We start from the raw sequence: 23538 nt of genomic DNA, 5'->3' as shown, positions 1-23538 counted from the left end.
AAATTAGAGCAAAAAAAGTTGCAAATAAATTGGTACAGATCCCCAGTGATGGATTTGCTTGGTTTTGACAGTTCATAATAAATAACACGAATACATAGCATAACCTTTGCAGCGTGAATATTCTTTTCAGGGGTTTGCTGTAATAAATCCATTTTTCATCACCTGTTCAGATGCGATGAAGAAAACCCTTCCATTTTTGCCGCTGGAGCAGTTGTTCACAGGCGAAAAGACGACATTCAACATTACTTGGTTTAACTCATAAGGAACCCCACTCCCCTGTTTCTGAATCATTCTCAAAGCATGCAATCGCATGGAAATGGATTGGCGGGTAACTCCTAATACTGAAGCAAGCTCTTCTTGCGTTTGACACGGCCTTCGAAGGTTTTTGGCCTCTCTTCACGCGGACGGTTGTCAACATTAAAATCACCGTCTTTCAAGCGACGGAACCAATCTCGGCACGTTGTTTCACTTAAAGTACAATAGCATCTCCATAAACTTTTTGTAGCTCTCGATGCTCTTCAGCCGCCGCTTTTTTTCGATTGAAAGAGGAAAATCAACACTTCCCGCAAATGACGATTTACTCGGCACAAAATCAGACATTTTCACAAAACCAAATGTATATGATACCAAAACAAAATCACTAATGTGTCGAAGCAGTTTATTTACCATATGTCTAAGCTTGGTTTATGACGTTTAGGTTATGTTACAATGGACTAGCACACGCTGCTGGCGGCATCTTTTATAATAGATTATCCAGTTCAAGTGAAATTATGGGACTTGATGTATTTGACTCTAGATTTTAGTCATATTCCACTTGCTTTTATCCGACGTTCTAGTTCAGACATTGTTGGTCCATATAACCGGAAGTTGTTATATACTTCTCTGGTATGCCCGAAAGTGAAATACGCCGTCTTTATTTGAATACCGAATTATGCTTGTCTAGCCTACTAATATGGCTTGAACGTGTTCAGAAAGTCTTTGTGCTTTACGCTTTGCGTTCTCTGCATTTCGGTGATACAATTCAATCCAATAAAGGTCGGTGTTTGCTCATTAACCTAAAGTTCCCAGATACTGGAAGGACTATTCTCTCCCTCACTTTCGTTTTTGATTTGATAAGTAGGGTGATTGAGCCACCAACGCTACTCGAGAAAATTAGTTCCTTTCTCAGCGAAGCTTACGAAATCGTGATATTTTCTAGTTAGGGTTCATTAGAACTATTATGCTACCAATGCTCCGATTTCTAGAACTTTTCTTCTAACTGGATTCCAAATTCTCTAATAAACTTTTTCTGTAAACTGTAATTTTATGTAGAATCTGAATCTGCTGGAAACGTTGTCGAAAAACTAGTTACTTACAAATTGGCCCACCCTAATGTACATATAATTGGCGCAAACATCCTTTATTAAATATTTGGCCGAGCTTTTTATAGAATTTAATTTCAGTATATTTATGAGTTGCTCAATCCATAACAAATATGTATCCGGAAGACTCAGGTTTCTTGTTGTTGTTATAAATCCGACTAGTTCCAGTAACGCAGAACCGACTGTCTTCGAAACAATTGAAGTTTCTTGTCATACAGAGTGGGTTTGAAACCTCGCCCAACCGAATGGTTAGTCATACACTTGGCAACAACTGCTGCCGCATTAACATGTACTTGATGGCCCTCCCAGACGCACCCATACACTCGTGAATGCTTATATTTACTTGTACATATATAGCTACACACACACGAGCACACACACACATACATCCATATTTCGTAACTTATTTATTGTATATACTTTTTGCGCTTTAGGAATTTTTCATTTGTTTGCTTTTGTTGTTCCCTGTTGGCTCAGCATATTTTGCCACAATGAAAAATTACCAATTTTCACACGTTGCACACGAATTTATATTTGTTGTACCACTAACACCATCACATTGGCTGACTCATTGGCTGCCTGACACCGCCAACTGGCAATTATAATAAATTTGCCGTTATTTTTCGTCGAAAATTAAAATTCGATTTTTTCTTCCTCATCGGCACCACTTGTTCCAGGCAATTGTGTACGCATTTTATTTATTATTCAAATACTCGTCTTTTGTTTGCCGTGAATTATTCAATAAATTTAGTAGGTGATTGCTTGGTGTATTGGTGGTGGTAATTTTTGATGTGCTTTGTAGTTGTAATCATGTACTTGTATGTGTTGATTTCTTATATCCTCTTGTCATACATATGGATATTAGCTGGTGCCCGCTGCTTCGCTTGCATATAAAATGAAATAAATTTAATAAAACACTTACCAACGTCACATTTGTGAAAGGGAAAGGCAACGAATTTCTGTTTTTAGTTGATATTTCTTTACGGTACGGTCAAAAGTCAAACTATATATATACATATAATTGGGTGTTTGGCCGAGCTCCTCCTCCTATTTGTGGCGTGCGTCTTGATGTTGTTCCACAAAAGGAGGGACCTACAGTTTCAAGCCGACTCCGAACGGCAGATATTTTTATGAGGAGCTTTTTCATGGCAGAAATACACTCGGAGGTTTGCCATTGCCTGCCGAGGGGCGAGCGCTATTAGAAAAATGTTTTTTTTTGTTTGCTTAATTTTGATGTTTCGCCGAGATTCGAACCGACGTTCTCTCTGTGAATTGCGAATGGTAGTCACGCACCAACCCATTCGGCTACGGCGGCCGCCGTAACTAACAACAACAAAAAATATATCTTTGAAAATTACCACATCGCTCTTGAATGATACTGATGGCCTTAGGGATATGTGCGTCAGTCAGATCCACGGGCTTGCACTTAAAACAAAATGCTTCAACGAGGAGCTGCAGTGGAGCGGCAATGGTCTAAGTGAGTTGGTTTAAAAACCGACTACCACTTCTACCTACCTACCTACCTACCAACCACATCAAATAGAGAACCATTCCGGGAATAAGAATCAGATCTAAGCACTTCCCATGCCGTCCCTATCAGTCGGAATTCGATCGTGTTACCTCGTCTACGCTATCACAAAGACTACTCTGTGAAAGTACCTATGAAATGAGACTTTCGCTAGGATGTCGCTAGGAGAATTTTTAAACCTTCCCAAATGTCTGGTTTTTTCGTCTGTCATCTGTCAACAATATTCAGTTCATTGCTTGTTACGTTTCATACAACAATGCATTTTTGTCGCACTTAAAAATGTCGAATTTCGTGCCTTCAAACTACGATTTGCGGACACCGTTGATTTTCTGATATCAAGCTCATCAAATGCTTATAGAAGCTTATGGTGGACATGTGCTAAGTAGAGCACAGTGCTTCAGGTGGTTTGAAAAACTCCGAAGTGGTGATTTTAGCGTGGAGAACGAGGACCGTGGCCAGTCACCGAAAAAGTTTGATGACGCCGAATTGCAAGCATTGTTGGATGAAGATGATGGTCAAAAACAAGGAATGATGGCAGAGCAGTTAGGAGTAGCCCAAAAAACCATTTCCAAACGTTCGAAAGACATGGGCATGATGTTAAAGGTCTTAAGATGGATGCCACATGAACTGACAGTGTGACAATGCACAGTCATATCGAACAAGAGCGACCCGGGAATTGGTGGAGACGTACGATTGGGTACCGCTGGACGTAAGATTGGAACCGCTGGTACATGCGGCTTACTCACCAGACTTGGCGCCTTACGATTATCATTTGTTTGCATCGACGGGCCACGCCATTTCCGAGCAGCGCTTCAATTCTCACGAAGAAGCCAAAAAATGGCTCGATGATTGGTTTGTGGGCAAAGACGGCCAATTTGTTTGGCGCGGCATCCACAAATTGCCTGAGAGATGGTAAAAATGTATCGTTAGCGATGGCTATATTTTGAGGATTAAATTTGTAACAATTTTTTGTTAATAAACGTAGAATTATGCGTTCTTAAATTCATTAGTGGAGGAAAAAATTATGGATTCTTAATCATCAGCTTAGTAATTTATGAAATATACTTAAGTACTTATAATCTATTTGATTAGGAGTTGATTTGCAGAGCTCTATAGGTCGTCATTAAGACTAGCTTCACAGTCCTTGGCAGACCATAGATACCGCGCTGCATTCCTCCATTGAACTCGCTCCTTTCAATTGGCGACCCTCATTCCCCTTATATTATTTACGGCAGAATTTAGCACCTTTTCCGCGGTCTTCCGCTGCTTCCTTTTCCCACCGGCGTTTTGTGAGACGCTATAGTTCCGCTTAGGAGATTTTGGTCAAGTTTAACAAAGCGTTTTTCGTCACTCTGATCACGCATCGAATACTTTTAGAGCCTGAGTTTTTGTATCCATTCGGATGACATGACTCAGCCATCGCCCGCGATACTCGCCGTCACCAACGCGCAAAGGTCCAAATATATACCGCAGAATATTTCTCTCAAACACTCCAAGCATCGCTTCATCGGATGTCGTCATCGTCCACGCTTCTGCGCCATACGTTAGGACAGGCATGATGAGAGCCTTGTAAAGTGTTAGTTTCGCTCGTCCGCTCAATTGCCTACATAGTCCAAAGTAGCACTTGTTGGCAAGAGAGATTCTACGTTGGATTTCAAGGCCAACATTGTTATCGATCTTAATGCTGGCACCTAAATAAATGAAGTATTTTACAAACCTCAAAATCATAACTGTCAACAGTGACTCGGACCACTAAGAGTAAGAATTAAAAGAACTGGATTTTTAAAGCTCCCCGTTAAAACATTGTACCAGATCTTCACTAAAGAGTATTATATGGATAGGTAATTGCGAATAAAAACAAAGGTTGATTCCATCAAGATATCTTTAAGCTGTGAAACGTTTCCGGGGTAGTAAAATGGAAGGAATGTTAATTTCTGCCTAAAAGTACGCTTCTTAACGATTCTTATAATTATCTCTTATTTTTCATTTAGTACTCCTTAAAACTGCTTTAATTTATTAATCCTTCTAACTCAAAGGAAATTATCGAAAAGTGCTAAGCAAGAAATGAATAGAAATCATTATCCTAAAATCCGAGGTATTGTGGGGTAAACCGAGGGTTATATACAATACTATTTTTTTTTTTGTCTTTTTTTGTTTATTAAAATACTCGTTTTCTTTTCTTTGCTCTACCTGGGCTTAGCATGGCTTTTGGTTACATATTTCGAAAAAGTTAAACTTATTACAGAAGAAGTCGCTAGATCTATAATTAAAATCACTACATGTCATGGGATAGGAATTTCTCTGATTTTTCAAACGATTGCAGAATTCATAGAAGGTGAAAGAGTTTGAGGAAACGGCGACTGGTTATGCTGAAATTGTGGGAGTTCTAGTAATAAATATTAAATAAATAAGGCCGATAAATGCTTTATGCTTCAAAGAAGTTGGGTCGAAACTTCAAAATTCAAGAACATAATCTGGTATTGAAACTGAAATTGGAAGACTTTCCCATGTTTAATATATTCGTTATATGATATTAAAAAGTTCTTAGACAGTCATTACAAATGTATACCTATTCATCTGATTCTCTGTGCTTAAATATTTTCACAAAAATAAATTTGCGTTAGAATAATACATACACATATACAGGTTACACATACATGTAAATATGCACAGTTATACAACATATCTAGAATTTTAGCCAGCGAAATATCAATTGAATTAAGTCTCTTAGTTTCGCATTTAGTGGTGCTGTATGTTTGCTTTGCACATCTATTCATGCACATATAATTGGCTTATGCAACTGGGCTCCCTTTATTGGCATTCACTTACAACATTTACTCGGCATTCAATTGTGACACAATAAGCGTTTTGTCCAGCACTAAGCACAGCTGATTAATTTCTAAGGCAACCATGTTCATTGATGAGCTATTTATGCAAGGATGAATGTACATATTTGCGTGTGTAACATGCATGTATGTATGTATGTAGGTATGTGAATAACTGGATGTGCTCAATTACTGCCATTGGATGATCCACCTAACTAACGGTGAATTGCAAATACATACGCATACGCATATAAACTATAATATTAGAACTGCATTAGCATTAGCAACGGCAAGAGGATACTTCTGCGATGAAAAAGATTATCATAAAAACTCCTCTGCCGTTCGGACGAAGGCTTAAAACTGTAAGTTTCTCTACACTTAACAGAGTTGTATGCTCTAATTATATATACAGGGTGCTTACGGTATTTGAGGACACGCACATAAGTGACCATAACTTCCCGAAACCTTTATTTCTCTTTTTGCTCCTTTTCAGATAAGACATGAATGGCTAAACTTACAGTCTGTTACATAAGAGCGTGTTACTGTTAAGTAATATTTACAATAATATAAAAAATTTGCAAATTTATTGATAATTTGGGGCAGGACATACTTTCCACTAGTTTTTCTGCATATTCTACCGCAAAAGACCTCCAAATTTTCCGAATTTGTCGACAAAGTTGATCTAAATTACATGGCTTGCGTCTGCGAAGCTGTATTTTCATCAGGTCCCACACATTTTCTATGGAATTTGCATCAGCTGACTGAGATGGCCAATCTAAAGTGACAACTCCGTTTTTCGCCTTCCATTCGCTACACGCTCGACTCCGATGTTTCGGATCGTTGTCCTCTTAAAGGATCCAGCTTTCATTGTTCTTGATATACCATTGCTTAGCAGATGGTAACAAAGCCTTTTGATATATTTATTCATTTTTTCGGCATTTAAATTATCGGTAAATAAGAACAAAGTACCGAAACCTTTGTTTGAGAAGCACCCCCAAGCATGGATCTTGACGGGGTGTTTAACATTCCGTTGAAGCATCCTACTGGTGGAGGTTGTCCAAGCGTAGTTGATGCTCGGAAATGCCCAGAAGTAGGATTCATTAGAAAAGATTACGTTGCTCCAATCGCGGTCCAAGTTTTCCTTCACCCATTCCACTCGTTTTTCAACGTGTTTTGCACTCAGCATTGGTTTTTCCAAAGTACTGCGATATTTCAGTTTATTGGCAAGCAAGTGCCCGCGAATCGTTCCGTAAGACATGCCAACACCTTTTGCTTTCAATTTCACAGCAGCTCCACGTAAAGTCAAAGTTGGTCGCGATATAGTATAAGGAAATCACACCGATTTCGAAACCTCTATTTTCTGAAGACTCCTTGTTCATTCGTTCATTAGGTTTGTCATAAAATGGAAACATCCGGCGGCGGTGGAATTTATGATATTCAAAAAGTGTAAGCGACCATTGACGAGAACCCTTCAAAATAAATGAGGGCCCTTGTGATGGAGTTTAATATTTCTGAGGTCTGAAGATCTCCGGTATAAGGCCCATGTTATGCGCAGAGGTTCATGTCGGAGCCATAACGAGAACAGCGAGTCATTTCAACGAAACGCCTTCAAAATAAAATTAAACACCCTAAAGCGCCTGAGATGTTATGGTTTGCTTCTGACGAAACAAATTTTGACCAAGACCAAAAAACCAATCGCAGAAATTACCAGAATCGCAAGAGGATATGTTCAAGTCTTATGGAGGTTCCTGTTGTTATGCACACGAAACTTCCAGCCACTGTTATGGTTTTAGGTATTGTGAGCAACAAGGGACAAGTCATGCCACCACACTTTTTTACTCAAAGATTTCGAGTGTATTCTGCTGCAATATGGAAGTTCAAGAGACAGTAGAAAAGTTCTAGAGACAGCAGTAAAACCCTGGATTGATAGTGTACGCGGTGACAGTCTTTCAGGAAGACTTTGCTCCTTCACCCAAAGCGATGGCGACACAAGATTGGATGGCTGAAAATATCTATGGCCACCGAACTTATTGGCGTATTTCCCCCAAAACATTCATCCTTAGAAGAATAATGTATCGAATATCTTCTTACATCATTTGGAAAGCTATATCATCTAATTGGCCTCGTATAATACAATCCTGTCAAACCACATCGTTTTAAGTGTAATGCCCACTTTGAATCGCTTTTTTGTAGCAGAACCCGACACAATGTAAACATCGTGAGATGTAGCTCACTAAAATCTTCCAGCGGAAAACGCTCAGAACTTATTAAATCACCTAATATACATAGTTGGATTACCATAAAGCTTGTCACAAAAAGTAAGAACTGGAAAAGGAAGTATAGACAAGAGAACCGTAGATTTATTTCGTTTTACGTTTTTTTATTCTAGAAGAGCTTCAGCATGCAGCTGTTTTACATGAAGTTAACAGCATAAAAATGCAGCTACATAACAACAATGCAAACAACAGCTACCACCTACACCTGATACGTAGCAGAAATTGACAGCACTTCCTCCAATGAGACTTAGCAGATGTTTTATATTTGGATGCGTTCAGCACAGAAATATTTATGTATTCGTAAATTCGAGTATTTCTCCCGACTTTAAGCACACCACTCTGTTTGCCTGTCGTTTATGCTTTTTAGCTTTTACTGCACTTGCAGGCTGCTGTCTAGCACAGCCATTAGTGGGTCTTACATTTGATTTGGTATTTGTACGTAAATATAACAGTGAGTAAATATTTTTGTTTATTGATGCTTTTTAAATAGCATCACTTTTTGAGAAATATGTGCGCATTGCATGTAAAAGTTATGCACCAGTAAAAACTGAACTACTCTCATAAGCAGACCAGTTCTGCACTTACTTCCGATTGCATTTATTTCCTGTCACATTTACGCGAATGTAAAATGGATGGAAATGAGTGCCTTACTAGTGTCCATACGCTGTGAATAAAAGAAAGTGAAAATTTGTGATTTTTTAAATGAAAAGTAAGAGCTTTTTCAATGAAGAACCAACCCAAGATTATTGTATAAAAGATTAGTTTGCATACTGTGGCTTAGTCGTGAAGGCTAGCTCCGAAAAAGATTTTAATTTTTCTCACTCTCTCACATTGAAATGTAAGAGTTTTGGGGAGACATTGAGAAAACGGATATTTTTCATCATTTTTCACTTGAATGCACCTTCTCGTCTCACAATAGTCTTTTAATCGAAGTATACGAAGCAATCCGATCAGGACCGTCCGGTCTAAAAAAAACGCACTTCAACACTTAACGCAAGTATTGGCCATATCTCTCGCGCCCCGATTTGTCACGGCTCCCAAAAATTTAGGTTTCTAGTAGGCAAAAAATCTGTATTACACACTTATGAGATTCAATTGATTTGACACATGGGCCAGCAGACTATTCGCAGTGGAGGAATAAAGCAATAAAAAGTATGGGTTTCGAAAGCGGCTTATATTAGATTGATAGCACAAATGATGGAATTGTTGTAGACGAAATTTTAGAGGCAAATTAAGTAAATGGCGTTAAGGCGATGTGAATTAGCCACCCACATTATTCGATTTGAGGCCTTTCGATTTCTTTGGATTTTCGACTATAAAAGTACATATTTAATTGAATTGAATAAGGTCGGACGTCACTTTGCCAGTTACGAGTGAGCAAATTAACAGAAGCTGGCGCAAATTTAATCTTCCTTAGAAAAGTATTTGCCAATATATTATATAAAGAATTAGATTCATAATTCGTAGTTCGGATGTCACTTTGTCAGTTACGAGTGGGCAAATTAATACAGGCTGGCGCAAATTTAATCCCCCTTCCAGAAGATTCATAATTCTTGCAAATGGCGTCACACGTCAAACATATTTGATACTAATGAACTAGGCAGCTGTAGTGATTTGGTCTTGATGTTGCAATGAACTGCTCGTTCTGCGGTAGTTGCAGTGAAAATGCGAAACATATCTTCTTTTCGTGCCCGAGGTATGTGTCGGAAAGGACGACTATAGAAACGATAGTTAAAGAAATACTTACGCCAGGCAATATATAGTAAAGCACATGTTGCAATCGAAGTTGGTATGGGTCAAAATGAAAGACTGGTGCGCGAATGCGCTACAAGAGCTGCGGAAGAAAAAATGGCAACACAGCACAGAAAGGAGGCAACCAAACAATGGAGAATAGATCAATGTGTATATGAAGAGTCATTAATGGCCTGGTATCGCAGGGTAAAACTAAAGCTACAGAGCTCGGAGTTAAGGATTAGTACATAGTATGTACTGTTCCGCAAGTCCTGTTTAGTAAGACTGTTCACTGACTGTGTGTGGTCCCAAATGAGGTGTACCTTTAGCGAGCAGTAAGATTCCCCTTCGGAAAAAAGCGAAAAAAAAAACAAAAAAACATAAGAAATGTGTATACATACATACACAGTATTTGGGCTTTTTTATACGATGTATGTATGTACACAGAAAGTTAGAACGTTTATAGAGTGTACCAGCTACCAATCGCCTAGTACTTCAAAGGTAAATTCGTGTTTCATGGCTTCTGCACAAAATCACCCAAGGACTCTTATAAACCCGGAATAGTCTAGTCTTGCGCTAAAGCAATTTACGGCATGGTGGCAATACCCAAGCGTGTGTGCATCTGGAATGTTTGTTTAATAAACATCATACTGCCGTTAGCCATATCTTTGCAATTCAGACACAGACATGTAACTGCACAGAAGTGTAAACAATTACGATTCACTCTAAGTGAAATTTAATCACATCGAACAAAATGTTTCTCTTTGCCACTAAACCATCTAACCTCTAAAACCTTTGGATTTTTTGGAACACAATTTGAGTTGCTAAAAATGTATAAATAACTTCAAGCAGATGTACATTTAAATGCACTAAGCTATACACATACATATGTAAATATGTACCCTTTATGGGAATCTGATCTAATTTGTTAGTATCAAAGCTGTAACGTCGAGCCGCAAAATAGGTTTTCTGGGAGATCACAGTGAGAGTTAATTGAGGTCATTTGGGCAGTAAGTGGTATTCCGACTTTGTTAGATCCAATCCTGAATATTGCAGTATAATTTGGGAGCCTCATTGTACCGCATTATGCTTAAAAATCAAAAGAATTCAGAAACGATTTAATAAATATACCACTCACCACCTGAATTGGAATGGTAACATGCCCGAGTATAGAAGTAGATGCTTCGCACACAACCTGCGAAGATTTAAAACGCGAGTCAAGTCTTTTTCTGCATTTCATTTGAAATTTTTCAATCTCAGACTAATTCAATATGAACCATGGAAAGATACATATTCGAGCGATGCATTAAAGTTATTCAGGCTTATTATGAAAACGGGGGTTCAAATCAAAATGCATATCGCGCACTTCGCGAAGAAAATCATCTTCAGTGATGAGGCTCATTTTCACCTCAGTGGATTCGTCAATAAGCAAAATTGCCGCATTTGGGCGAATGACAATCCAAGAGTGATTGCCGAAAAACCAATGCACCCACCCACAAAGAGTGAGGGTTTGGTGCGGTTTATGGGCCGGCGGCATCATTGAGCCGTATTTTTTCCAAAATGAGGCCTGTGAATAGTGTTCGCTATCGTGAGATGATAACGAACTTTTTATGGCCCGAATTGGAAGATATGGATGTGGACGATATGTGGTTTCAACAGGACGGTGCCACTTGGCACACAGCTAACGAAACAATGGCTATTTTGCGCGAAAAATTTTATGGCCGAATAATCTCAAGTCGCGGCGATGTTAATTGGCCGCCAAGATCATGTGATTTGACACCGTTGGACTTCTTTCTTTGGGGTTATTTGAAAGGTGTATAAGAAAAGGTGTACGTCGATAAGCCAGCAACAATTCAAGAGCTAAAGGATGAGATAGTTCGGCACATTAACGGCATAGAACCTCAATTATTCCTCAGCGTCATCGAAAATTTGGACCATCGGATGGAGGTGCGCCGCTGAAACCGCGGCGGCTATTTGGCCGATGTTTGGTCTGTGCATAATTGAGCCATACCAATATTATCATAATAAAAAAAAACGGCAATAATTTCAACCTTCGGCAACTAGATGGATTGCATGCGCAAATAAGCTGGGGCACAATTGTTTTCAAACTGTTGTTTAATTTTTAATGCCACTGTCATTCTGCATTTCCGAAACATAGATTGGTATTATGGTGAAAAGAATTCAGAAGATGGAGCCAACATCAGACCGTTAACCAGCTCTCAGCGAATTTGAATGATTCAGCTGATTTGCTGACGTAACCGGGAATGTGACAGCGGTGTATTAATGACGAAACTGAAATTGAGAAAAAAATCAGCACAGCTATTACTAATGCTACTTCGTTGCCGTCTGAACAACGACTGATTGAGCGAGTGTGTGAATGCACAGTGGGCAGAATTCCTACCAGATATCGTGGCAGCCGAAGTTACTCTCACATTTTTGTTGCGAATTGCCAAACATTGTAACCTATCAACCATTGGGCTGGTGGTATCGCTTTAAGTGCAGCTTATTTCCGTAGCTATAAATTTCGAAAACTTTGTTGTAAGAGCATATAATATTGGAACAAAGAATTCTTTTTTGGAACGTGCAAGACGAAAAGTGTAAAGAAGTATTGTAAAATGACATTGTCAGTCAAAAAAATAATAATAACACGGTGCTACAGTGAATCAGAACTTTTGAAGTGATATGATGAGCATTGTAGATCTAGCCGAGAACGACGCGGAACCGTCGTTCAATTTTTTTATTTATCGTTAAAAATTTATCGATTTTGTAAGCTTTCCGACACTTAAAAATTCGTAGCTCGTCTGCATTTTATTCGATTTCCATTCTTGAAACAGTTTTGTTCAGGTAAATATTAATCCTTCTGTTGTATGTGTTCTATTTTTCACGCTAATCAAAAATAACTACTGATTTTTGAATACAAAACTAAAATTTTTTTTTCCAATTTTTGCGAGTTTAACGAGATGTTGTCGATAATATTGAAATGAAAGGGTTGTTTATTTGTAGAAAGTCTTATAGCTGTGTCTATTCCGAATGTAAAAAGCATTTAATTTCAAACATCGATCAAAATGTGTCGAAGTAAAACAAAAAAATCAGTAAACTGAAAGTTTTGTTCACTACTTTCGTATTTCCAAATTTAATGCGGTTCTCCGTTATTATTCGCAAGATACATGTATGATTAAGTATATTTACTCATCCTGTGTCCATTCCGGATCTAGCAAGCATCATTTCGTCAAAATTGATAAGAAATTTTCCAAGTGAAGAACGTTTTTGCAGAAATAAAATAAAAACAGAACATTCTCGAGTTGAACAGAGACCGTAGAAGAAAATTATAACGTCAAAAAAAAATAATAATGCAAAAAGTAACACAATTTGCTGACTTACTTCTGCAACTTTCTGACTTACCCGGACATGGTATTACCTAACTAAACCTCACCTAACCTAACGTTATCGAAATCAATCCAACCGTACACAATGTGAGACAATCGAACCCATTGTGCTGCTTTTCTGCATTGCAAAAGGAAGTCATTTTGATTAGTTTGCAATGCCAACCTAAGTCGACGTAACCCTGAATAACTAACACTAAATAGAACCCTGCGTAACACAATTGAACCGATTGCATTGTACTTCTATATGTAGTCGATTCAAAACATCTATATTACAAATTAACGTAACGTATCTTTACCTAGCATAACACAAAATAACATAACCTTACTGGAAATTCGTAACTAAAATCAACCTAACCAAATTTCATTAACCTGAACGAATCTAACGCAACCTGAGCTGAGTTTTTTCCATGTAATACAAGACTGGATAATTTGAACATAAAACACTGTTAAAAATGAAACATTTTTGAATTAAATGTTTTTACAATATTAAAAGTTACTTTTTTAATTCAAAAATTAAAATTACAATCTTAAAAATGTTTACTTGATCTTCTACGTTTGTAAGACGTACCATTTGTTTCACGTACAAGTGACCAGCAGTAATTGGACAACATTCTAATCTGGCCTTTTCCTTCGAAACGCTTTTCCGTTGCCAATATCTATTGGTGAAATCTTTCTCCCTGTTCATCGCTGAACTGGCCTAGATTTTCTGAGAATAAATCTAAATGAGCATGCAAAAAATGAACTTTAATTGACATTCGACATCCCATCTCTTCGCACGCTTCCAGAAATTCATTCACGACGTTAACATAGTTAGCACTTCTTTCGTTTCCTAAAAGTTGATTTATGTTTACTTAATACACTTAGCTAAGGTTAGGTTAGATCCACTTAAGCTAAGTTTTAATAGGTCTTGATCATTCAAGAGTGATGATCTTTCACACTCATTAAATTGTACACGCTTACCAGCAAATTGCACACGGTTCTGCTTTGTCATGCAAGCTTCGGTTGATCAGTTTAGATTAGGTAAGCTTGGGTTATAATGAGTTTTGATATGTTAGATGTATGCTTAGTTATGTAAACTTATTGCTGTCTTTCAAAATTAGCCACAATGAGCTGTAAAACACTATCGGTCATGCGGTATTCTCTCGCAGTCTCGGTTCAACTGGATTTTTAAAAATTTGGAAAAATACTTAAAAATCGTAACTTTTACAGTTTTCAATGTATGAAGATGAAAAATAGCTTATTTCGAGCACATTTTATTGGAGTTTAAAGATATGTACATATTTGTGGTGCTCGTTGGAGAATAGTGGCCAAAAAATTGCATCACATTAAAAAAACGTGGAAAAATTGCACAAATCAGAGCTTGTTATTGAAAATTTCTTTTGAACGTCAATCGTTCAATCTTAGAATTATATACATTCATAACGCGCATACACTCCCCTTCCCAAGACCATATGGAAATAAAAAATCGGTTTATTAACAATAAATAAAAAATTTGAGGGTGCTTTGAATTTTCCAAACACAGTTTTGTGTTGTACTGGTCTTGACCTAAAACGTGCACTATATCACTTGAAGAGTTCTTTCGAATTTTTTTATTTTGTACCTCCGTGTAATAATAAGTTTTTGTGTAAGCCCTAATAAAGTATTATTTTGTTGCGCATTATTATTATTGTTGTTGTATTTTTTTTTTAAATATAAATTATTACATTTACAAATTTAAGCCAAATAATACCGAGTAAAAAATTTTGAGAAGCTGAATATTTAATTATTTTTAAATTTGGCTGAAATACTTGTAAGCTTATAATTGGGATTAAAACAATTTTCCACGCCATTAGATAGCCAAAATACACCATTTTTGCACATTTATTTATTTATTTATTACTTTGATAACCTTAAAATTAAACTCACTAGAAACGCGCGTATTAGATAACGATAGTTTTACGAGTACCTGCAATGTAGCAATGCTCCAAATTTGCATATAGAAATAAAAATGTTGAAAAATGAAGTCTTTGGAATCACTCACCCTTTGATGTAATTTCTGGCCATGCGGCAACAGTCAACAGCAGTGATATCCAACTGATGGCGCCAAGCAGTCTTGCTGTGTTGGAAAGCATCATAGACTCCTATATTTATTGTATTTATGAGAGTTATTTTATTTCACTGATTACTCGAACTCACTTAACACCTTATATATTTTAAGATTTGGTATTCCATCAAATGTATGCAGATTTATTTATATACACGTTTTGCAACATTTTACTAACTACATCACTTTCGCCCTTTTTTAGAACTTTTTTCAGCAATATTTTTGTGCATACATTTGAATATCTTCCTATTGGCACTTCGAGTGCACGCTGCTATTTACCGCTTTTTAATTTCCTGTAAATGGTAAAATGAACATATAGGAAATACATTTTGTATGTGTGTTTCATGTTGTTATGAGCACCCAACCCAGCTGAAAATCTGGTATGTATATTTGTGCATTCAGGCACAAGGGTGTTCCTTACACCAGCAAAATTTAAAAACTTTAAGCAATTCCGATGGAATATTGAATGTAAAATTAGTTAAAAATACAAGAGGTCACCGTAAAGGGTGGGGCATCGACTGTTTTTTTTTTAAATGCTATTAAAAGTGCCATTCAAATATTTTATTAATAATTTTTACTTTATTATGTGGAAGGAATAAATATTCTGACTAATTGTGGACAATGCGCAACGCCAAACGCTAAAAGCTCCGGTAATGTATTAAATACGACACCAGCTAGTGGTGCCAAAGGAAGAGGAAAGCCACCTCTGCGTTGGAAAGATCAGGCGAAGAAGTACTTGACTTCACTTGAAATGTCCAAACGGCGTCGATTAGGCCGAATAAGAAAATGACTGGCGCGCTTTGGTAAACTGGGCTAAAATTGCTTAAGCGGTTATTGCGCTAGTCAAGAAGAAGAGAAGTAATGACATTCAAATGGCGCCGAAATAGTTTTGTTTTTGCTTAAGTTTACAATTCAGTTATATGTGTAGGAGAGACTAATTTGAGATATTTTCGAAGGCACAATTATCAAAGCAGCGAAGCAGATCATGTGATTTTTTATTTCGACCGTAGGTGGGAAGATTGTTATAAAGGGGTTTCCAATAAGAGGTGTTATTTTGATATTCAAAAAAAAATGCTATTTTTTAATATAAATGATCCGATGTTTACTTCATTCTAAAGAGAAAGTTATGCCGTTAATAGTGGAAAATAACATTAGGCAAATGACCACCACGACCACGCTTACAGGACAATATTCTTTTCTTGAAATTTTCCACAACTCAATTGCAAAGTGGCTGCCCTATGTCCGCGATAGCCTCACGAATTCTATTTTCGAGGTCTTTAATCGACCCTGGGTGGTTGGCGTGGATCTTCTCTTTCACGTGGTCCCAAACAAAAAAGTCACAAGGTGATTTAACACCTCGATCTCACGAACAAGATCTCGATGGCCAATTATGATCACCTCTTCGAGAGATAACACGGTCCGGAAACTTTTCACGTAAAATATCAATGGTTTCGTTGCTTGTGTGGCACGTAGCGCCGTCTTGTTGAAAATAAATAAATAAATAAATAAATGTCCAGATCAATACCATCCAATTTGGGCCATAAAAAGTCGTTAATCATCTCTCGATAGCGTTAGATAACATCTGTTATTGGAAAACCCTATATATTTAAAAAAATAATAATTCGTCAATTCATACTTCGATGATATGAAACTGAGTTCCTGCGACTTATTTTAGCATAAAATTACAATATTTTGACATTATTTTTTTGTGATTTGAAACGGAAAGAAAAAAGAAACCAATGGCCCATTCTCAACCAGTGTACCGTGGAAACTTTTTATATTTATTGTAATGTACAATACTGTATATATATATATATACATACGCACACATCGAATACTAATTTATTTTAGCAGCATGTCATTTGACTTCCTGATAAAATAAAAAAGAGCCGTTTTTTTAATTTTTTTACTTTTTTTATATTAATTTTTTCTAATTTCAAGGACGTCCAATTAAAAAACGTCAATTTTACATGTAATCAAAGTGATTCATCAGAAAATGTCAATCGCATCAATTGATTTGATGACTAAAATAAGTAGATTACAGTTGGGTGGTTTCATTGGACATGCAGACATACATACATAAGTACACACTTATAAATAAAATTTGAAAATAATGCACAGCAGCTAAGTTTTTTTTTTTTTTCATTAAGAGTTATTTTTATTAAAAATTGCTTTGATGTAATTAAATTATTTATTTATTTAAAATATAAACTAGAAAACTCGAGTAACTCACAAACTCAACACAACTCAGCCTTGAGCCCGTGTTAAAATTAATAAATCAAACTTCAAATCAGCTGTTGATAGTTTTTTACAAGCAACTATTAAAAAAACTTTAATATAAACTTAAGAAATGGAAGATATCGACCAAATTCAGAAAATGAAAGAAACATTTTGAAAATATTTTTTTTTTGTTCAGCTCATATGTAAGTGCATATGGCATAAACAAGTATGTACAAAAAATATGTACATATATACGGCAAATGTTGCAGATGAAGATTCCACTATTTATGTTTTATTTCTACAACTACGAGGGCAGTTCAATAAATGCCCGTGTTTAATGACAGAGGGCGTTCCTGAGAGAAGTCAGACTGATTGATGGGTTAGTTTGGATTTAACAGCTATTCGAGTATTTCGTGATTTCCGTTAAGATGGAAAAAGAGCAGTAGCGTTTGGTAATTCGCTTTTAATTTTTGGATGGGAAAAATGCGAAGAGATAAAAGCAAAGTTGGATGCTGTCTATGGGGACGCTTCGCCCAATTGTTCAATGAATTTAAACGTGGGCGAACATCCGTTTTTAATGAGAAGCGACCAGAACGCCCGGCAGACGTAGCTAACGAGGTAATCATTCAAAAAATCCACGACATGTTTCTCGCTGATCGACGAGCGAAAGTGCACGACACAACAAAGGCCTTAGGTGCGTTGACCGGAATGGTTCGATTGCTCACGGTAGACAATAAGTGCATGCGGCTGTTAACTTACAATTTTAGCGAGATTAGAAGAATTTTTTACGTTGTTTTTTCACCGTTGATGAAACCCGGATTAATCATTACACACCAAAAACTAGTCAACAATCAAAACAGTGGATTTCTCCCGATGAATCTGCCCCAAAGCCCCATCGACGGAAATGTTATGGTGACGATTTTTGGGATGCGCACACCATTATCGCAATGGATTTTTTAGAAAAAGAAAGAATGATCACTGGACAATACTACAGTGAGTTATTGGATCGCTTTCGCAAAAAATTGAAGGAGACACGGCTGCATTTGGCAAAAAAGAAAGAGGTGTTTCACCACGACAACGCATCAGCACATCCATCCGGAGTTGTTCCCGCAAAAGTGCATAAACTGCGTTTTGAGTTAGTACCGCACCTCCCGTATTCACGCCATCTGGCTACCTGCGACTTTTTCTTGTTCGATGCCGCAGCCATTCCGGCAAAAAAAAATTTTGGTTTCAAACGTTGAAGTCATCTCCGAAATAAAGGCGTATTTTGGAGAGCTCGACAATTCCTATTTTGTAATTTAATTTAATTTTACAATTTCAATTAAAAATTGCCGGAGTGCTGGGAGGGGACTATGTTGAAAAATAATTTTTTTTTTTATAATTGTGCTTTCATTTCTAACACGGGTGCTTATTGAACCCCCCTCGTATACATCACTAAATAACCCTAACGAACAACGAAGCTAACGCGATCCCCTCCCCACTCATACAGTCAGTGATTAGGAAGAAACTTTAAGTTATACCTAATTCTGCCACCGGGCACCCTGTATCTGTTAAATAAACATAAGTGAATCAGACACATACACGATTTTTTTCAAAATGTTATATACCTCATTAATAGCAAATGGAGGCAATTGTCAACAACCATAACTAAAATCATACAACTAAAATCATACAACAAATGCTTCCTAGGGAATACATAAAACCATTTCTGTCCTTTCCAAACAAAAATGTACCAAATATCATATAATACCAGTACTCTTGTTTCATTATTATTATGAGAAGATTTAGCATTTCGACCTGAAGGATCTATAGCTCCCTTATTATGGATTCAGATTATTTTCCTGCGCCTAAATTCTTCAATAAATTCTAGTAAAATGTGGACTGTGTTCCCCTCGTACCCAAGCTGTTTCTGTACCTGTTTCGCTCAGCCTATTAGCGTTGAAGTTGTGCATCTTAGTCGCCTCTTACGGCAGGCATCCGTTACCGTGAACAAATTCTAACCTTCAAACCCGCTGGCCAATGCCAAAGCTCCGACTATATTTCTGCTATCAAAAATCTTCTTCGGAGGCAGCATAAAACTGTAGGTCCCAAAACATAAAACGCACATCATAAATAAGAGGACGAGCTCGGCCAAACACCCAAAAAGGGTTTTTTTTTAAGAGTTTGAGAACTTCAAACGATAATACAAAACAGAGATATTGCTGGAATAAATTTTTCTCTACTATCTGAAAGATAGTTTCATGGGTTTTATGTTTTTAATATAATGCTTTGTCTCCCGCAGCTACGAGTTAAGTGGTCCATTCCATTAGTCCAGGTTTTGACTATTTTTTCCAATAAATCTGATCGTATGGTGTCGTATGCGACATGGAACCAAATGTCGCCGAAGCTTAGCTGATTAATTTTTGGAAACAAAAATTCAGTCAGCATGGCTTGATAGCGCTCGCCATTCACCCTAACGTCAGCTCCTTACTCACTTCGAAGGAAATAAGGACCAAGATGCCGCTAGTGTTCTATGAACTTGGCGAAAATATATATTATATTATATATATTTTTTTGCAAAGTAAATTTCCACAATTTGGAAGCGTTGTTCAGGCGTTAAATGATGCAAGATGACTTGTAAAACCTTTCTCAACAGAAATATCAACACAGTTTGCCATTCTCAGTTGTTTGCCATTACCGATATCAATAGTTCTTAACTATTTACTAAATAAAAATTATAATTTTGAATGAAGGAAATCTTTCACAAGCGCCAAATATGACTGACTGGCGACGTCTTTTGCAAAAATTATAAATTTCAGATAAGGTGATTAATTTTGTGCCACCTTCTATATTTACTAAACGATAAACAGATCATATTTAGTGTAAGAATAAATGTATGTAACATTTTATATGCATACATATTAGGGCGGGTCGATTTAAAAATCGCTCATTGCTCTGTGAAAATCGTATTCTAGGGATCAAAATAAGAAGCTTTGCCGAACGAACCATACCTCTTAAACGAATTCTAAAGACCCCCCATTTTGGGTCGAACGAAAAATCCCACTTTGACCCATTTAGAGTGCTCCAATCGAGTCCAAATGTATGACCGACCCGCACTAACTTTAGACGGCCGATCCACCCATACCAGTGGCACACCCCCTGGAACTCTCCTGGGAGGTTACCCATACAATCATTTTAAAATATCACCATTTTTGGCCTTTACATGAGAAAAGAAACTAAAAAGTTCGACCCGAATTGGGGGTCATCAGAATTCGTTTTAGAGGTATGGTTCCTTCGGCAAAGTTTCTTATTTTGATCCCTAGAATATGATTTTCACAGAGCAATGGCCGATTTTTTTGCCTCCCCACAAATCGACCCGGCCTAATACATATTATTTTCAGTACCTAACCATAATTAAATAATTTGCATAGCCGTAGCTCTCATTAGCCAGCGCTACATCGAATATCTAATAAAGGAATAAAATGTCAATCAGATATTTCTTGAATTCCGCTTTTTCTTCATATTTTTGTGTTTTCTCTTAAAGATTCATTTTTTCGGTTGATCTCTAATGAATTCAGTCCGGACTGTATAGCAAAGAACTAGTTCCTTTAGTAAACTAAAAATTGTATTTAGACAGCGAGAAAGAATTTATGTGGACACTGAATTAATTCAGAAATTTTCAGGGCCGATAAATAGTGCTGATTAGGCCCATGATTCCAAATGCTTCTCCTCTTCTGTAGCAAACGTGAAAATAAATGTGTTCAATAAGGATGCAAAGGCAATCACACAAATGATAATAATATTGTAATATCAAAGAAAAGGGAGAGTGGATGGATTCATTTTATAATAAATAAAGATTCTGAGTTTCGCTAAATAAAGTATTGCGCTAAATAGAGAGTAACGACTTTTGAACTAATTAAAATGTCTTAATATTATAGGAAAGTTCAAGTATGTATGTCTCCATATAAAAACCATGGTGAAAAGGAGGTATACCCAACATCAGACCGTTAACCGAAACTTAGCGATTTTAAAGATATCAGTTGATTTGCTTACGTAACCGGAGTTATGACAGCGGTTTGCTTACGACAGAGGCCGGTCAAAACTGAGATTTTGCTGGTGATTTACGAAAAAATTGAACGCAGCCTCCAAATATTTTCCTTCGTTGCCGTCTGAACAACAACTGATTGGACTAGCGTAAGATGACGTGTGACACGACAGCCGAAGTTACTCTCACAAAATACGAAAGTAACTAGCCACTGTTGGGTGTCAACCTCCAATTCAAAGCCTCTTCTTCCTTTTTACACCTGTCTGGTTCGTTTCCTTCTCATTTACTCCCCCTGACCCCCCTGTATGGTATCACAACGGACGAATTTTGATTATTTGTCTAGGTGGACCACTCGTAAGGGCAGCCATTCTAACCTAAACTACCCTCTGTACTATCACAATTTTGCTTCGGATGTTCAAGCCTTGTAATCGATCATCCTTGAAAAAGGCAACAAATTTCAGAAGCAGAATACTCATTTGAGGCTTCAACCATTTCCATGCTTTTGTTTCCTGGCGTAGATGTTAATTGAAAAAAAGATTTTTCATCAATAACAAGCAAATAGCTGCAGAAGTCGTTAGTGAGCAAAAGAAAGCTTCAAATTTAGAAAATTTCATGCATCTGAAAAAATGCAATTTAAATTAATATGATTTGAAATTCACCAGTCAGCCTTCCAATGAAATTTCTCTGGATAATTTCTAAGTATACACAAGTGTTGCTATTTACAAGTGTGAACACACAACTTTGGTCACCTCTAGTCTTTTAAGTAAGTGGCGGCAGGCACAGCAACATGTAATCATCATTTTCACTGCCAACAGCCGCAATTACACGCTATTACACACATGCAAATATACGTACAAGTGCCAAAACGGCAATGGAAAAGCAACACATTCCCAAAAACAACTAGCCATTTGCTCATTTTGTATTTTGCTGTAAGAGAATTTCTAGCACTCGACTGCTTTCTACTTGACTCTGTCCTAAAATTAGGCGTTGCGGCATCTTAGTTGCGTGTTTTAAAGTCCTTTTTACTTCTCCGCCATGTCCGCTCTTGATACCATGAAATAGTGTTCTGAAGCACATACGTATTTGTGCAAAGAGTTGGAAAGGGCACTGTGTAGAGTTTAAATGGTTGATTTTTGTTTCCACACTTTTCTCATTTCATCAGTTTTCTTACAACTCGCTTTGACTAACAGTTTACAATTTCGAACTTAATTTGGGTAAATGGTGAAATCTACATACTTCTTCTTTGTAAGTCCAGCAAACTTTCTACTCTCATCCTCTCTCTCTATGCCTCTCTATACTTAACGCCTATGTCGTTCCTAACTCAGCTTTTGCCAGTTTCATGCTAAATTCAATCAATTTATGTAGAATGCATTGCGACACTTTCTATTTCACATATCTACACAACATCTCAAATTTTTTCCCTCTGCTGTCACAGTCTATAAGTATGTAAATAAACCAACAGGAATGTAGAGTGGCAGACAAGTACGAGACGGACAAAAAGTGAAAAAAGTAGCGGCTTAGTATGTCGCATGTTTTGAATGGCTTAAGTCGTCTCTCTTGTAAATTGAGCATTTGCGTACACCAATTCGATGTGACGCGACGACGATGACAACGAAAATGTCACATTTTTGTGGACAGATAGTCAGACTACATACACAGCAAGGGCCTTGATGGCACGAAAGCATCAAGAAGCAGTGTAAAATCAGCAGATTTTCCTTTTTCTCGATTATTCTCCTTTTATGGATGTTTGTGTTGATACTTTAAGCTCTTAAGTAGGATTTTAGAAAACTATTAGTGGCACTTTTGGGTATTTTAAGGAAAATCTTGGCGCTTGTTATTGACTTGTTTTGATATGTTTATTTGGAAAATGGTGGGAATTTTATAACTGTCCTCGCATATCACTTAAACGCCTTAAAGTTAAATGTCTAACCAGATTTTGTTATTTTTGATCCAACCCAGGCCAAATAAATTTATGTAATATTTAATATTATAACATTTGAAATAACTTAATAAGCACATGAACCAATTGAATATTTCAAAAAGTGTATTTTTTCTTTTTTACTTTTTCCAAATCAAGAAGACATCTCAAGCTTCAATTGAGCTG

The sequence above is a fragment of the Anastrepha obliqua genome, chromosome 5 (assembly GCF_027943255.1).
Source record: "Anastrepha obliqua isolate idAnaObli1 chromosome 5, idAnaObli1_1.0, whole genome shotgun sequence".
Lineage (NCBI taxonomy): Eukaryota > Metazoa > Arthropoda > Insecta > Diptera > Tephritidae > Anastrepha > Anastrepha obliqua.
Note: the sequence above shows the minus strand (reverse complement) of the source record.